Genomic DNA, 16,965 nt, shown 5'->3' on the forward strand with positions numbered 1-16,965 from the left:
AGCCCCACAAACTCTGGCACTCAAAGTTTCCCTACCCTCGCTAACTCCAAACATGCCTCTCTCTCGGCTTCACCAGAGCCCAGCTCCGAAATGGGAAACGTCCAGTGACTGCTCCCACACCAAAGGCGCCAGGACTGAAAGCTCTTGCTGGCCCTCACCTTCCCTAGGCAGCCCTTCCACAGCCCCACACACTCTGACACTCGGAGCTTCCCTACCCTCGCTATCTCCAAACATGCCTCTCTCGGCTTCGCCAGAGCCCAGCTCTGAAATGGGAAACGTCCAGCGACTGCTCCCACACCAAAGGCGCCAGGACTGAAAGCTCTTGCTGGCCCTCACCTTCCCTAGGCAGCCCTTCCACAGCCCCACAAACTCTGGCACTCGGAGCTTCCCTACCCTCGCTATCTCCAAACATGCCTCTCTCGGCTTCGCCAGAGCCCAGCTCCGAAATGGGAAACGTCCAGCGACTGCTCCCACACCAAAGGCGCCAGGACTGAAAGCTCTTGCTGGCCCTCTCCTTCCCTAGGCAGCCCTTCCACAGCCCCAGAAACTCTGGCACTCAAAGTTTCCCTACCCTCGCTAACTCCAAACATGCCTCTCTCGGCTTCGCCAGAGCCCAGCTCCGAAATGGGAAACGTCCAGCGACTGCTCCCACACCAAAGGTGCCAGGACTGAAAGCTCTTGCTGGCCCTCTCCTTCCCTAGGCAGCCCTTCCACAGCCCCAAAAACTCTGGCACTCGGAGCTTCCCTACCCTCGCTAACTCCAAACATGCCTCTCTCTCGGCCTCGCCAGAGCCCAGCTCCGAAATGGGAAACGTCCAGCGACTGCTCCCACACCAAAGGCGCCAGGACTGAAAGCTCTTGCTGGCCCTCACCTTCCCTAGGCAGCCCTTCCACAGCCCCACACACTCTGGCACTCGGAGCTTCCCTACCCTCGCTATCGCCAAACATGCCTCTCTCAGCTTCGCCAGAGCCCAGCTCCGAAATGGGAAACGTCCAGCGACTGCTCCCACACGAAAGGCGCCAGGACTGAAAGCTCTTGCTGGCCCTCACCTTCCCTAGGCAGCCCTTCCACAGCCCCACACACTCTGGCACTCGGAGCTTCCCTACCCTCGCTATCTCCAAACATGCTCTCTCTCAGCTTCGCCAGAGCCCAGCTCCCAAATGGGAAACATCCAGCGACTGCTCCCACACCAAAGGCGCCAGGACTGAAAGCTCTTGCTGGCCCTCACCTTCCCTAGGCAGCCCTTCCACAGCCCCACAAGCACAGGCACTCGGAGCTTCCCTACCCTCGCTATCTCCAAACATGCCTCTCTCGGCTTCGCCAGAGCCCAGCTCCAAAATGGGAAACGTCCAGCGACTGCTCCCACACCAAAGGCGCCAGGACTGAAAGCTCTTGCTGGCCCTCACCTTCCCTAGGCAGCCCTTCCACAGCCCCACAAGCACAGGCACTCGGAGCTTCCCTACCCTCGCTATCTCCAAACATGCCTCTCTCGGCTTCGCCAGAGCCCAGCTCCGAAATGGGAAACGTCCAGCGACTGCTCCCACACCAAAGGCGCCAGGACTGAAAGCTCTTGCTGGCCCTCACCTTCCCTAGGCAGCCCTTCCACAGCCCCACAAACTCTGGCACTCGGAGCTTCCCTACCCTCGCTATCTCCAAACATGCCTCTCTCGGCTTCGCCAGAGCCCAGCTCCGAAATGGGAAACGTCCAGTGACTGCTCCCACACCAAAGGCGCCAGGACTGAAAGCTCTTGCTGGCCCTCTCCTTCCCTAGGCAGCCCTTCCACAGCCCCAGAAACTCTGGCACTCAAAGTTTCCCTACCCTCGCTAACTCCAAACATGCCTCTCTCTCGGCTTCGCCAGAGCCCAGCTCCGAAATGGGAAACGTCCAGCGACTGCTCCCACACGAAAGGCGCCAGGACTGAAAGCTCTTGCTGGCCCTCACCTTCCCTAGGCAGCCCTTCCACAGCCCCACAAACTCTGGCACTCGGAGCTTCCCTACCCTCGCTATTGCCAAACATGCCTCTCTCGGCTTCGCCAGAGCCCAGCTCCAAAATGGGAAACGTCCAGCGACTGCTCCCACACCAAAGGCGCCAGGACTGAAAGCTCTTGCTGGCCCTCTCCTTCCCTAGGCAGCCCTTCCACAGCCCCACACACTCTGGCACTCGGAGCTTCCCTACCCTCGCTAACTCCAAACATGCCTCTCTCTCGGCCTCGCCAGAGCCCAGCTCCGAAATGGGAAACGTCCAGCGACTGCTCCCACACCAAAGGCGCCAGGACTGAAAGCTCTTGCTGGCCCTCACCTTCCCTAGGCAGCCCTTCCACAGCCCCACACACTCTGGCACTCGGAGCTTCCCTACCCTCGCTATCGCCAAACATGCCTCTCTCGGCTTCGCCAGAGCCCAGCTCCGAAATGGGAAACGTCCAGCGACTGCTCCCACACCAAAGGCGCCAGGACTGAAAGCTCTTGCTGGCCCTCACCTTCCCTAGGCAGCCCTTCCACAGCCCCACAAGCACAGGCACTCAAAGATTCCCTACCCTCGCTATCTCCAAACATGCCTCTCTCGGCTTCGCCAGAGCCCAGCTCCGAAATGGGAAACGTCCAGCGACTGCTCCCACACCAAAGGCGCCAGGATTGAAAGCTCTTGCTGGCCCTCACCTTCCCTAGGCAGCCCTTCCACAGCCCCACAAGCACAGGCACTCGGAGCTTCCCTACCCTCGCTAACTCCAAACATGCCTCTCTCTCGGCTTCGCCAGAGCCCAGCTCCGAAATGGGAAACGTCCAGCGACTGCTCCCACACCAAAGGCGCCAGGACTGAAAGCTCTTGCTGGCCCTCACCTTCCCTAGGCAGCCCTTCCACAGCCCCACAAGCACAGACACTCAAAGTTTCCCTACCCTCGCTAACTCCAAACATGCCTCTCTCGGCTTCACCAGAGCCCAGCTCCGAAATGGGAAACGTCCAGCGACTGCTCCCACACCAAAGGCGCCAGGACTGAAAGCTCTTGCTGGCCCTCACCTTCCCTAGGCAGCCCTTCCACAGCCCCACAAGCACAGGCACTCGGAGCTTCCCTACCCTCGCTATCTCCAAACATGCCTCTCTCGGCTTCGCCAGAGCCCAGCTCCGAAATGGGAAACGTCCAGCGACTGCTCCCACACCAAAGGCGCCAGGACTGAAAGCTCTTGCTGGCCCTCACCTTCCCTAGGCAGCCCTTCCACAGCCCCACAAACTCTGGCACTCGGAGCTTCCCTACCCTCGCTATCTCCAAACATGCCTCTCTCGGCTTCGCCAGAGCCCAGCTCCGAAATGGGAAACGTCCAGTGACTGCTCCCACACCAAAGGCGCCAGGACTGAAAGCTCTTGCTGGCCCTCTCCTTCCCTAGGCAGCCCTTCCACAGCCCCAGAAACTCTGGCACTCAAAGTTTCCCTACCCTCGCTAACTCCAAACATGCCTCTCTCTCGGCTTCGCCAGAGCCCAGCTCCGAAATGGGAAACGTCCAGCGACTGCTCCCACACGAAAGGCGCCAGGACTGAAAGCTCTTGCTGGCCCTCACCTTCCCTAGGCAGCCCTTCCACAGCCCCACACACTCTGGCACTCGGAGCTTCCCTACCCTCGCTATCGCCAAACATGCCTCTCTCGGCTTCGCCAGAGCCCAGCTCCGAAATGGGAAACGTCCAGCGACTGCTCCCACACCAAAGGCGCCAGGACTGAAAGCTCTTGCTGGCCCTCTCCTTCCCTAGGCAGCCCTTCCACAGCCCCAAAAACTCTGGCACTCGGAGCTTCCCTACCCTCGCTAACTCCAAACATGCCTCTCTCTCGGCCTCGCCAGAGCCCAGCTCCGAAATGGGAAACGTCCAGCGACTGCTCCCACACCAAAGGCGCCAGGACTGAAAGCTCTTGCTGGCCCTCACCTTCCCTAGGCAGCCCTTCCACAGCCCCACACACTCTGGCACTCGGAGCTTCCCTACCCTCGCTATCGCCAAACATGCCTCTCTCAGCTTCGCCAGAGCCCAGCTCCGAAATGGGAAACGTCCAGCGACTGCTCCCACACCAAAGGCGCCAGGACTGAAAGCTCTTGCTGGCCCTCACCTTCCCTAGGCAGCCCTTCCACAGCCCCACAAGCACAGGCACTCGGAGCTTCCCTACCCTTGCTATCTCCAAACATGCCTCTCTCTCGGCTTTGCCAGAGCCCAGCTCCGAAATGGGAAACGTCCAGCGACTGCTCCCACACCAAAGGCGCCAGGACTGAAAGCTCCTGCTGGCCCTCACCTTCCCTAGGCAGCCCTTCCACAGCCCCACAAGCACAGGCACTCAAAGATTCCCTACCCTCGCTATCTCCAAACATGCCTCTCTCGGCTTCGCCAGAGCCCAGCTCCGAAATGGGAAACGTCCAGCGACTGCTCCCACACCAAAGGCGCCAGGATTGAAAGCTCTTGCTGGCCCTCACCTTCCCTAGGCAGCCCTTCCACAGCCCCACAAACTCTGGCACTCGGAGCTTCCCTACCCTCGCTATGTGAAAACATGCTCTCTCTCAGCTTCGCCAGAGCCCAGCTCCAAAATGGGAAACGTCCAGCGACTGCTCCCACACCAAAGGCGCCAGGACTGAAAGCTCTTGCTGGCCCTCACCTTCCCTAGGCAGCCCTTCCACAGCCCCACAAGCACAGGCACTCGGAGCTTCCCTACCCTCGCTATCTCCAAACATGCCTCTCTCGGCTTCGCCAGAGCCCAGCTCCGAAATGGGAAACGTCCAGCGACTGCTCCCACACCAAAGGCGCCAGGACTGAAAGCTCTTGCTGGCCCTCACCTTCCCTAGGCAGCCCTTCCACAGCCCCACACACTCTGGCACTCGGAGCTTCCCTACCCTCGCTATTGCCAAACATGCCTCTCTCGGCTTCGCCAGAGCCCAGCTCCAAAATGGGAAACGTCCAGCGACTGCTCCCACACCAAAGGCGCCAGGACTGAAAGCTCTTGCTGGCCCTCTCCTTCCCTAGGCAGCCCTTCCACAGCCCCAAAAACTCTGGCACTCGGAGCTTCCCTACCCTCGCTATCTCCAAACATGCCTCTCTCGGCTTCGCCAGAGCCCAGCTCCGAAATGGGAAACGTCCAGTGACTGCTCCCACACCAAAGGCGCCAGGACTGAAAGCTCTTGCTGGCCCTCTCCTTCCCTAGGCAGCCCTTCCACAGCCCCAGAAACTCTGGCACTCAAAGTTTCCCTACCCTCGCTAACTCCAAACATGCCTCTCTCTCGGCTTCGCCAGAGCCCAGCTCCGAAATGGGAAACGTCCAGCGACTGCTCCCACACGAAAGGCGCCAGGACTGAAAGCTCTTGCTGGCCCTCACCTTCCCTAGGCAGCCCTTCCACAGCCCCACACACTCTGGCACTCGGAGCTTCCCTACCCTCGCTATCGCCAAACATGCCTCTCTCGGCTTCGCCAGAGCCCAGCTCCAAAATGGGAAACGTCCAGCGACTGCTCCCACACCAAAGGCGCCAGGACTGAAAGCTCTTGCTGGCCCTCACCTTCCCTAGGCAGCCCTTCCACAGCCCCACAAGCACAGACACTCAAAGTTTCCCTACCCTCGCTAACTCCAAACATGCCTCTCTCTCGGCTTCACCAGAGCCCAGCTCCGAAATGGGAAACGTCCAGTGACTGCTCCCACACGAAAGGCGCCAGGACTGAAAGCTCTTGCTGGCCCTCACCTTCCCTAGGCAGCCCTTCCACAGCCCCACACACTCTGACACTCGGAGCTTCCCTACCCTCGCTATCTCCAAACATGCCTCTCTCGGCTTCGCCAGAGCCCAGCTCTGAAATGGGAAACGTCCAGCGACTGCTCCCACACCAAAGGCGCCAGGACTGAAAGCTCTTGCTGGCCCTCACCTTCCCTAGGCAGCCCTTCCACAGCCCCACAAACTCTGGCACTCGGAGCTTCCCTACCCTCGCTATCTCCAAACATGCCTCTCTCGGCTTCGCCAGAGCCCAGCTCCAAAATGGGAAACGTCCAGCGACTGCTCCCACACCAAAGGCGCCAGGACTGAAAGCTCTTGCTGGCCCTCTCCTTCCCTAGGCAGCCCTTCCACAGCCCCAGAAACTCTGGCACTCAAAGTTTCCCTACCCTCGCTAACTCTAAACATGCCTCTCTCGGCTTCGCCAGAGCCCAGCTCCGAAATGGGAAACGTCCAGCGACTGCTCCCACACGAAAGGCGCCAGGACTGAAAGCTCTTGCTGGCCCTCACCTTCCCTAGGCAGCCCTTCCACAGCCCCACAAGCACAGACACTCAAAGTTTCCCTACCCTCGCTAACTCCAAACATGCCTCTCTCTCGGCTTCACCAGAGCCCAGCTCCGAAATGGGAAACGTCCAGCGACTGCTCCCACACCAAAGGCGCCAGGACTGAAAGCTCTTGCTGGCCCTCACCTTCCCTAGGCAGCCCTTCCACAGCCCCACAAGCACAGGCACTCGGAGCTTCCCTACCCTCGCTATCTCCAAACATGCCTCTCTCGGCTTCGCCAGAGCCCAGCTCCGAAATGGGAAACGTCCAGCGACTGCTCCCACACCAAAGGCGCCAGGACTGAAAGCTCTTGCTGGCCCTCACCTTCCCTAGGCAGCCCTTCCACAGCCCCACAAACTCTGGCACTCGGAGCTTCCCTACCCTCGCTATCTCCAAACATGCCTCTCTCGGCTTCGCCAGAGCCCAGCTCCGAAATGGGAAACGTCCAGTGACTGCTCCCACACCAAAGGCGCCAGGACTGAAAGCTCTTGCTGGCCCTCTCCTTCCCTAGGCAGCCCTTCCACAGCCCCAGAAACTCTGGCACTCAAAGTTTCCCTACCCTCGCTAACTCCAAACATGCCTCTCTCTCGGCTTCGCCAGAGCCCAGCTCCGAAATGGGAAACGTCCAGCGACTGCTCCCACACGAAAGGCGCCAGGACTGAAAGCTCTTGCTGGCCCTCACCTTCCCTAGGCAGCCCTTCCACAGCCCCACAAACTCTGGCACTCGGAGCTTCCCTACCCTCGCTATTGCCAAACATGCCTCTCTCGGCTTCGCCAGAGCCCAGCTCCGAAATGGGAAACGTCCAGCGACTGCTCCCACACCAAAGGCGCCAGGACTGAAAGCTCTTGCTGGCCCTCTCCTTCCCTAGGCAGCCCTTCCACAGCCCCAAAAACTCTGGCACTCGGAGCTTCCCTACCCTCGCTAACTCCAAACATGCCTCTCTCTCGGCCTCGCCAGAGCCCAGCTCCGAAATGGGAAACGTCCAGCGACTGCTCCCACACCAAAGGCGCCAGGACTGAAAGCTCTTGCTGGCCCTCACCTTCCCTAGGCAGCCCTTCCACAGCCCCACACACTCTGGCACTCGGAGCTTCCCTACCCTCGCTATCGCCAAACATGCCTCTCTCTCGGCTTCGCCAGAGCCCAGCTCCGAAATGGGAAACGTCCTGCGACTGCTCCCACACCAAAGGCGCCAGGACTGAAAGCTCTTGCTGGCCCTCACCTTCCCTAGGCAGCCCTTCCACAGCCCCACAAGCACAGGCACTCAAAGATTCCCTACCCTCGCTATCTCCAAACATGCCTCTCTCGGCTTCGCCAGAGCCCAGCTCCGAAATGGGAAACGTCCAGCGACTGCTCCCACACGAAAGGCGCCAGGACTGAAAGCTCTTGCTGGCCCTCACCTTCCCTAGGCAGCCCTTCCACAGCCCCACACACTCTGGCACTCGGAGCTTCCCTACCCTCGCTATCTCCAAACATGCTCTCTCTCAGCTTCGCCAGAGCCCAGCTCCCAAATGGGAAACATCCAGCGACTGCTCCCACACCAAAGGCGCCAGGACTGAAAGCTCTTGCTGGCCCTCACCTTCCCTAGGCAGCCCTTCCACAGCCCCACAAGCACAGGCACTCGGAGCTTCCCTACCCTCGCTAACTCCAAACATGCTCTCTCTCAGCTTCGCCAGAGCCCAGCTCCAAAATGGGAAACGTCCAGCGACTGCTCCCACACCAAAGGCGCCAGGACTGAAAGCTCTTGCTGGCCCTCTCCTTCCCTAGGCAGCCCTTCCACAGCCCCACAAGCACAGGCACTCAAAGTTTCCCTACCCTCGCTAACTCCAAACATGCCTCTCTCGGCTTCGCCAGAGCCCAGCTCCAAAATGGGAAACGTCCAGCGACTGCTCCCACACCAAAGGCGCCAGGACTGAAAGCTCTTGCTGGCCCTCTCCTTCCCTAGGCAGCCCTTCCACAGCCCCACACACTCTGGCACTCGGAGCTTCCCTACCCTCGGTAACTCCAAACATGCTCTCTCTCAGCTTCGCCAGAGCCCAGCTCCAAAATGGGAAACGTCCAGCGACTGCTCCCACACCAAAGGCGCCAGGACTGAAAGCTCTTGCTGGACCTCTCCTTCCCTAGGCAGCCCTTCCACAGCCCCACAAGCACAGGCACTCAAAGTTTCCCTACCCTCGCTAACTCCAAACATGCCTCTCTCGGCTTCGCCAGAGCCCAGCTCCGAAATGGGAAACGTCCAGCGACTGCTCCCACACCAAAGGCGCCAGGACTGAAAGCTCTTGCTGGCCCTCACCTTCCCTAGGCAGCCCTTCCACAGCCCCACAAGCACAGGCACTCGGAGCTTCCCTACCCTCGCTATCTCCAAACATGCTCTCTCTCAGCTTCGCCAGAGCCCAGCTCCCAAATGGGAAACGTCCAGCGACTGCTCCCACACCAAAGGCGCCAGGACTGAAAGCTCTTGCTGGCCCTCACCTTCCCTAGGCAGCCCTTCCACAGCCCCACACTCTCTGGCACTCGGAGCTTCCCTACCCTCGCTATCTCCAAACATGCCTCTCTCGGATTTGCCAGAGCCCAGCTCTGGAATGGGAAAAGTCCAGCGACTGCTCCCACACCAAAGGCGCCAGGACTGAAAGCTCCTGCTGGCCCTCACCTTCCCTAGGCAGCCCTTCCACAGCCCCACAAGCACAGGCACTCAAAGATTCCCTACCCTCGCTATCTCCAAACATGCCTCTCTCGGCTTCGCCAGAGCCCAGCTCCGAAATGGGAAACGTCCAGCGACTGCTCCCACACCAAAGGCGCCAGGATTGAAAGCTCTTGCTGGCCCTCACCTTCCCTAGGCAGCCCTTCCACAGCCCCACAAGCACAGGCACTCGGAGCTTCCCTACCCTCGCTAACTCCAAACATGCCTCTCTCTCGGCTTCGCCAGAGCCCAGCTCCGAAATGGGAAACGTCCAGCGACTGCTCCCACACCAAAGGCGCCAGGACTGAAAGCTCTTGCTGGCCCTCACCTTCCCTAGGCAGCCCTTCCACAGCCCCACAAACTCTGGCACTCGGAGCTTCCCTACCCTCGCTATCTCCAAACATGCCTCTCTCGGCTTCGCCAGAGCCCAGCTCCGAAATGGGAAACGTCCAGTGACTGCTCCCACACCAAAGGCGCCAGGACTGAAAGCTCTTGCTGGCCCTCTCCTTCCCTAGGCAGCCCTTCCACAGCCCCACACACTCTGGCACTCGGAGCCTCGCTACCCTCGCTATCTCCAAACATGCCTCTCTCAGCTTCGCCAGAGCCCAGCTCCGAAATGGGAAACGTCCAGCGACTGCTCCCACACCAAAGGCGCCAGGACTGAAAGCTCTTGCTGGCCCTCACCTTCCCTAGGCAGCCCTTCCACAGCCCCACACACTCTGGCACTCGGAGCTTCCCTACCCTCGCTATCGCCAAACATGCCTCTCTCGGCTTCGCCAGAGCCCAGCTCCGAAATGGGAAACGTCCAGCGACTGCTCCCACACCAAAGGCGCCAGGACTGAAAGCTCTTGCTGGCCCTCTCCTTCCCTAGGCAGCCCTTCCACAGCCCCAAAAACTCTGGCACTCGGAGCTTCCCTACCCTCGCTAACTCCAAACATGCCTCTCTCTCGGCCTCGCCAGAGCCCAGCTCCGAAATGGGAAACGTCCAGCGACTGCTCCCACACCAAAGGCGCCAGGACTGAAAGCTCTTGCTGGCCCTCACCTTCCCTAGGCAGCCCTTCCACAGCCCCACACACTCTGGCACTCGGAGCTTCCCTACCCTCGCTATCGCCAAACATGCCTCTCTCAGCTTCGCCAGAGCCCAGCTCCGAAATGGGAAACGTCCAGCGACTGCTCCCACACCAAAGGCGCCAGGACTGAAAGCTCTTGCTGGCCCTCACCTTCCCTAGGCAGCCCTTCCACAGCCCCACAAGCACAGGCACTCGGAGCTTCCCTACCTTTGCTATCTCCAAACATGCCTCTCTCTCGGCTTTGCCAGAGCCCAGCTCCGAAATGGGAAACGTCCAGCGACTGCTCCCACACCAAAGGCGCCAGGACTGAAAGCTCCTGCTGGCCCTCACCTTCCCTAGGCAGCCCTTGCACAGCCCCACAAGCACAGGCACTCAAAGTTTCCCTACCCTCGCTATCGCCAAACATGCCTCTCTCAGCTTCGCCAGAGCCCAGCTCCGAAATGGGAAACGTCCAGCGACTGCTCCCACACGAAAGGCGCCAGGACTGAAAGCTCTTGCTGGCCCTCACCTTCCCTAGGCAGCCCTTCCACAGCCCCACACACTCTGGCACTCGGAGCTTCCCTACCCTCGCTATCTCCAAACATGCTCTCTCTCAGCTTCGCCAGAGCCCAGCTCCCAAATGGGAAACATCCAGCGACTGCTCCCACACCAAAGGCGCCAGGACTGAAAGCTCTTGCTGGCCCTCACCTTCCCTAGGCAGCCCTTCCACAGCCCCACAAGCACAGGCACTCGGAGCTTCCCTACCCTCGCTATCTCCAAACATGCCTCTCTCGGCTTCGCCAGAGCCCAGCTCCAAAATGGGAAACGTCCAGCGACTGCTCCCACACCAAAGGCGCCAGGACTGAAAGCTCCTGCTGGCCCTCACCTTCCCTAGGCAGCCCTTCCACAGCCCCACAAGCACAGGCACTCAAAGATTCCCTACCCTCGCTATCTCCAAACATGCCTCTCTCGGCTTCGCCAGAGCCCAGCTCCGAAATGGGAAACGTCCAGCGACTGCTCCCACACCAAAGGCGCCAGGATTGAAAGCTCTTGCTGGCCCTCACCTTCCCTAGGCAGCCCTTCCACAGCCCCACAAGCACAGGCACTCGGAGCTTCCCTACCCTCGCTAACTCCAAACATGCCTCTCTCTCGGCTTCGCCAGAGCCCAGCTCCGAAATGGGAAACGTCCAGCGACTGCTCCCACACCAAAGGCGCCAGGACTGAAAGCTCTTGCTGGCCCTCACCTTCCCTAGGCAGCCCTTCCACAGCCCCACAAACTCTGGCACTCGGAGCTTCCCTACCCTCGCTATCTCCAAACATGCCTCTCTCGGCTTCGCCAGAGCCCAGCTCCGAAATGGGAAACGTCCAGTGACTGCTCCCACACCAAAGGCGCCAGGACTGAAAGCTCTTGCTGGCCCTCTCCTTCCCTAGGCAGCCCTTCCACAGCCCCACACACTCTGGCACTCGGAGCCTCGCTACCCTCGCTATCTCCAAACATGCCTCTCTCAGCTTCGCCAGAGCCCAGCTCCGAAATGGGAAACGTCCAGCGACTGCTCCCACACCAAAGGCGCCAGGACTGAAAGCTCTTGCTGGCCCTCACCTTCCCTAGGCAGCCCTTCCACAGCCCCACACACTCTGGCACTCGGAGCTTCCCTACCCTCGCTATCGCCAAACATGCCTCTCTCGGCTTCGCCAGAGCCCAGCTCCGAAATGGGAAACGTCCAGCGACTGCTCCCACACCAAAGGCGCCAGGACTGAAAGCTCTTGCTGGCCCTCTCCTTCCCTAGGCAGCCCTTCCACAGCCCCAAAAACTCTGGCACTCGGAGCTTCCCTACCCTCGCTAACTCCAAACATGCCTCTCTCTCGGCCTCGCCAGAGCCCAGCTCCGAAATGGGAAACGTCCAGCGACTGCTCCCACACCAAAGGCGCCAGGACTGAAAGCTCTTGCTGGCCCTCACCTTCCCTAGGCAGCCCTTCCACAGCCCCACACACTCTGGCACTCGGAGCTTCCCTACCCTCGCTATCGCCAAACATGCCTCTCTCAGCTTCGCCAGAGCCCAGCTCCGAAATGGGAAACGTCCAGCGACTGCTCCCACACCAAAGGCGCCAGGACTGAAAGCTCTTGCTGGCCCTCACCTTCCCTAGGCAGCCCTTCCACAGCCCCACAAGCACAGGCACTCGGAGCTTCCCTACCTTTGCTATCTCCAAACATGCCTCTCTCTCGGCTTTGCCAGAGCCCAGCTCCGAAATGGGAAACGTCCAGCGACTGCTCCCACACCAAAGGCGCCAGGACTGAAAGCTCCTGCTGGCCCTCACCTTCCCTAGGCAGCCCTTGCACAGCCCCACAAGCACAGGCACTCAAAGTTTCCCTACCCTCGCTATCGCCAAACATGCCTCTCTCAGCTTCGCCAGAGCCCAGCTCCGAAATGGGAAACGTCCAGCGACTGCTCCCACACGAAAGGCGCCAGGACTGAAAGCTCTTGCTGGCCCTCACCTTCCCTAGGCAGCCCTTCCACAGCCCCACACACTCTGGCACTCGGAGCTTCCCTACCCTCGCTATCTCCAAACATGCTCTCTCTCAGCTTCGCCAGAGCCCAGCTCCCAAATGGGAAACATCCAGCGACTGCTCCCACACCAAAGGCGCCAGGACTGAAAGCTCTTGCTGGCCCTCACCTTCCCTAGGCAGCCCTTCCACAGCCCCACAAGCACAGGCACTCGGAGCTTCCCTACCCTCGCTAACTCCAAACATGCTCTCTCTCAGCTTCGCCAGAGCCCAGCTCCAAAATGGGAAACGTCCAGCGACTGCTCCCACACCAAAGGCGCCAGGACTGAAAGCTCTTGCTGGCCCTCTCCTTCCCTAGGCAGCCCTTCCACAGCCCCACAAGCACAGGCACTCAAAGTTTCCCTACCCTCGCTAACTCCAAACATGCCTCTCTCGGCTTCGCCAGAGCCCAGCTCCAAAATGGGAAACGTCCAGCGACTGCTCCCACACCAAAGGCGCCAGGACTGAAAGCTCTTGCTGGCCCTCTCCTTCCCTAGGCAGCCCTTCCACAGCCCCAAAAACTCTGGCACTCGGAGCTTCCCTACCCTCGCTAACTCCAAACATGCCTCTCTCTCGGCCTCGCCAGAGCCCAGCTCCGAAATGGGAAACGTCCAGCGACTGCTCCCACACCAAAGGCGCCAGGACTGAAAGCTCTTGCTGGCCCTCACCTTCCCTAGGCAGCCCTTCCACAGCCCCACACACTCTGGCACTCGGAGCTTCCCTACCCTCGCTATCGCCAAACATGCCTCTCTCAGCTTCGCCAGAGCCCAGCTCCAAAATGGGAAACGTCCAGCGACTGCTCCCACACCAAAGGCGCCAGGACTGAAAGCTCTTGCTGGCCCTCACCTTCCCTAGGCAGCCCTTCCACAGCCCCACACACTCTGGCACTCGGAGCTTCCCTACCCTCGCTAACTCCAAACATGCTCTCTCTCAGCTTCGCCAGAGCCCAGCTCCAAAATGGGAAACGTCCAGCGACTGCTCCCACACCAAAGGCGCCAGGACTGAAAGCTCTTGCTGGCCCTCTCCTTCCCTAGGCAGCCCTTCCACAGCCCCACAAGCACAGGCACTCAAAGTTTCCCTACCCTCGCTAACTCCAAACATGCCTCTCTCGGCTTCGCCAGAGCCCAGCTCCGAAATGGGAAACGTCCAGCGACTGCTCCCACACGAAAGGCGCCAGGACTGAAAGCTCTTGCTGGCCCTCACCTTCCCTAGGCAGCCCTTCCACAGCCCCACAAGCACAGGCACTCGGAGCTTCCCTACCCTCGCTATCTCCAAACATGCTCTCTCTCAGCTTCGCCAGAGCCCAGCTCCGAAATGGGAAACATCCAGCGACTGCTCCCACACCAAAGGCGCCAGGACTGAAAGCTCTTGCTGGCCCTCACCTTCCCTAGGCAGCCCTTCCACAGCCCCACACTCTCTGGCACTCGGAGCTTCCCTACCCTCGCTATCTCCAAACATGCCTCTCTCGGATTTGCCAGAGCCCAGCTCTGGAATGGGAAAAGTCCAGCGACTGCTCCCACACCAAAGGCGCCAGGATTGAAAGCTCTTGCTGGCCCTCACCTTCCCTAGGCAGCCCTTCCACAGCCCCACACACTCTGGCACTCGGAGCTTCCCTACCCTCGCTAACTCCAAACATGCCTCTCTCTCGGCTTCGCCAGAGCCCAGCTCCGAAATGGGAAACGTCCAGCGACTGCTCCCACACCAAAGGCGCCAGGACTGAAAGCTCTTGCTGGCCCTCACCTTCCCTAGGCAGCCCTTCCACAGCCCCACAAGCACAGACACTCAAAGTTTCCCTACCCTCGCTAACTCCAAACATGCCTCTCTCGGCTTCGCCAGAGCCCAGCTCCGAAATGGGAAACGTCCAGCGACTGCTCCCACACCAAAGGCGCCAGGACTGAAAGCTCTTGCTGGCCCTCACCTTCCCTAGGCAGCCCTTCCACAGCCCCACAAGCACAGGCACTCGGAGCTTCCCTACCCTCGCTATCTCCAAACATGCCTCTCTCGGCTTCGCCAGAGCCCAGCTCCGAAATGGGAAACGTCCAGCGACTGCTCCCACACCAAAGGCGCCAGGACTGAAAGCTCTTGCTGGCCCTCACCTTCCCTAGGCAGCCCTTCCACAGCCCCACAAACTCTGGCACTCGGAGCTTCCCTACCCTCGCTATCGCCAAACATGCCTCTCTCGGCTTCGCCAGAGCCCAGCTCCGAAATGGGAAACGTCCAGTGACTGCTCCCACACCAAAGGCGCCAGGACTGAAAGCTCTTGCTGGCCCTCTCCTTCCCTAGGCAGCCCTTCCACAGCCCCAGAAACTCTGGCACTCAAAGTTTCCCTACCCTCGCTAACTCCAAACATGCCTCTCTCTCGGCTTCGCCAGAGCCCAGCTCCGAAATGGGAAACGTCCAGCGACTGCTCCCACACGAAAGGCGCCAGGACTGAAAGCTCTTGCTGGCCCTCACCTTCCCTAGGCAGCCCTTCCACAGCCCCACACACTCTGGCACTCGGAGCTTCCCTACCCTCGCTATCGCCAAACATGCCTCTCTCGGCTTCGCCAGAGCCCAGCTCCAAAATGGGAAACGTCCAGCGACTGCTCCCACACCAAAGGCGCCAGGACTGAAAGCTCTTGCTGGCCCTCTCCTTCCCTAGGCAGCCCTTCCACAGCCCCACAAACTCTGGCACTCGGAGCTTCCCTACCCTCGCTAACTCCAAACATGCCTCTCTCTCGGCCTCGCCAGAGCCCAGCTCCGAAATGGGAAACGTCCAGCGACTGCTCCCACACCAAAGGCGCCAGGACTGAAAGCTCTTGCTGGCCCTCACCTTCCCTAGGCAGCCCTTCCACAGCCCCACACACTCTGGCACTCGGAGCTTCCCTACCCTCGCTATCGCCAAACATGCCTCTCTCAGCTTCGCCAGAGCCCAGCTCCGAAATGGGAAACGTCCAGCGACTGCTCCCACACCAAAGGCGCCAGGACTGAAAGCTCTTGCTGGCCCTCACCTTCCCTAGGCAGCCCTTCCACAGCCCCACACACTCTGGCACTCGGAGCTTCCCTACACTCGCTATCTCCAAACATGCTCTCTCTCAGCTTCGCCAGAGCCCAGCTCCGAAATGGGAAACGTCCAGCGACTGCTCCCACACCAAAGGCGCCAGGACTGAAAGCTCTTGCTGGCCCTCACCTTCCCTAGGCAGCCCTTCCACAGCCCCACAAGCACAGGCACTCGGAGCTTCCCTACCCTCGCTATCTCCAAACATGCCTCTCTCGGCTTCGCCAGAGCCCAGCTCCGAAATGGGAAACGTCCAGCGACTGCTCCCACACCAAAGGCGCCAGGACTGAAAGCTCTTGCTGGCCCTCACCTTCCCTAGGCAGCCCTTCCACAGCCCCACAAACTCTGGCACTCGGAGCTTCCCTACCCTCGCTATCGCCAAACATGCCTCTCTCGGCTTCGCCAGAGCCCAGCTCCGAAATGGGAAACGTCCAGTGACTGCTCCCACACCAAAGGCGCCAGGACTGAAAGCTCTTGCTGGCCCTCTCCTTCCCTAGGCAGCCCTTCCACAGCCCCAGAAACTCTGGCACTCAAAGTTTCCCTACCCTCGCTAACTCCAAACATGCCTCTCTCTCGGCTTCGCCAGAGCCCAGCTCCGAAATGGGAAACGTCCAGCGACTGCTCCCACACGAAAGGCGCCAGGACTGAAAGCTCTTGCTGGCCCTCACCTTCCCTAGGCAGCCCTTCCACAGCCCCACACACTCTGGCACTCGGAGCTTCCCTACCCTCGCTATCGCCAAACATGCCTCTCTCGGCTTCGCCAGAGCCCAGCTCCAAAATGGGAAACGTCCAGCGACTGCTCCCACACCAAAGGCGCCAGGACTGAAAGCTCTTGCTGGCCCTCTCCTTCCCTAGGCAGCCCTTCCACAGCCCCACAAACTCTGGCACTCGGAGCTTCCCTACCCTCGCTAACTCCAAACATGCCTCTCTCTCGGCCTCGCCAGAGCCCAGCTCCGAAATGGGAAACGTCCAGCGACTGCTCCCACACCAAAGGCGCCAGGACTGAAAGCTCTTGCTGGCCCTCACCTTCCCTAGGCAGCCCTTCCACAGCCCCACACACTCTGGCACTCGGAGCTTCCCTACCCTCGCTATCGCCAAACATGCCTCTCTCTCAGCTTCGCCAGAGCCCAGCTCCGAAATGGGAAACGTCCAGCGACTGCTCCCACACCAAAGGCGCCAGGACTGAAAGCTCTTGCTGGCCCTCACCTTCCCTAGGCAGCCCTTCCACAGCCCCACACACTCTGGCACTCGGAGCTTCCCTACCCTCGCTATCTCCAAACATGCTCTCTCTCAGCTTCGCCAGAGCCCAGCTCCCAAATGGGAAACGTCCAGCGACTGCTCCCACACCAAAGGCGCCAGGACTGAAAGCTCTTGCTGGCCCTCACCTTCCCTAGG

The sequence above is a fragment of the Aptenodytes patagonicus genome, chromosome 5 (assembly GCF_965638725.1).
Source record: "Aptenodytes patagonicus chromosome 5, bAptPat1.pri.cur, whole genome shotgun sequence".
NCBI classification, from domain to species: Eukaryota; Metazoa; Chordata; class Aves; order Sphenisciformes; family Spheniscidae; genus Aptenodytes; species Aptenodytes patagonicus.